We start from the raw sequence: 1,372 nt of genomic DNA on the forward strand, positions 1-1,372 counted from the left end.
AGAAAATTTAGCTCATGCTAGAAATTGAATTCAACATAAACGAATTCACCATAATTGTTCTGAGAAGATGGGAAGAAGAAAATAAACACTAAAAAATCCTCCTTACAGCCTCAACTCGTCGTCAAAAGCTCAAGGGAACGATTCAACGCTTTTCTCTCGTCCGTGCTCGTGTATGATTCCAACATACGTGCAATAATTCTGTTGCCCAGATGACTAACACAAGAGGGGGGGTGAATTGAGTTGTATAACAAAAATAACAATTATAAATCAAATATATAATATAAAATATAAAGAAAATATAAAATAACAATAAATATAAAGAGTAAGGGTAAGAGAGAAGCAAACTCAGTATGTTAACGAGGTTCGGCCCCACTGCCTACGTCCTCGCCTCAAGCTACCCCTTGAGGATTCCCAAATTCACTATTCAACCTCCTTCAGGTGGAGATAGAAACCTATTACACCTTTGAACAATACCGCTACAAAGGATCCGTGTAGAACACCCTCTACACTTGCAATCACCTTACACGTGGTGATTCAACTATTCCCCGTGTAGAATACTTTCTACACACACAAGGGTTATACACACCCTTTTTCTGATACAAGAGCTGATAGTGGGTAGGTTATCAGAAAACACTCCTCAATGAGTGAAATAAGAACAATACAGCGCAAACTATATCTCTCAAAATGAACAAGGATTAAGGCTCAATGCTTAGAGAAGAGAGAATAAAAGCTTTGAATGAATGTTGTATGCTCTTGGTGTTGTGAATGTGAAGCTCTCAAATGATCTATTTATAGGCATATGAGACTTCATATTCAAATTTAAAAAGATTCACATGTCAAAGACAACATCATTCACTTTTTCAAAAAATTCAAAAAAAATGTTCTTCTTTTTCAATTGTCAAAGATAACATCATTCACTTTTTCAAAAAAATCAAACTTAATCTTTTACTTTTGGCATATGACAAAATGAGCACACTTTCATTTTCAAAAAATTCAAACCTAATCTTTTACTTTTTGTATAAGTCTAAAAAAGCATCAATCACTTTTGAAAAAATTCAAATAAAACATGCACATGTGAAAGATGATAATCAATCATCTTTAATATTTTCAAAGTTCAACCCTTTAATCAAGGCATGCACATGCAAAAGATGACAATCAATCATCTTTAATATTTTCAAAGTTCAACCCTTTAATCAAGGCATGCACATGCAAAAGATGACAATCAATCATCTTTCAAAATTTTCAAATTTAATTTTCAAAAATATTCATGCACATGTGGAAAATGTATTTTAATGCTTTATGATAAAATATTAATTTTGAGCATTAATCCTAATTTCGAATTTTGTAGAGATTTACAACATTACTCTATAAT

Source organism: Carya illinoinensis, chromosome 15 (assembly GCF_018687715.1).
Source record: "Carya illinoinensis cultivar Pawnee chromosome 15, C.illinoinensisPawnee_v1, whole genome shotgun sequence".
Taxonomy (NCBI): domain Eukaryota; kingdom Viridiplantae; phylum Streptophyta; class Magnoliopsida; order Fagales; family Juglandaceae; genus Carya; species Carya illinoinensis.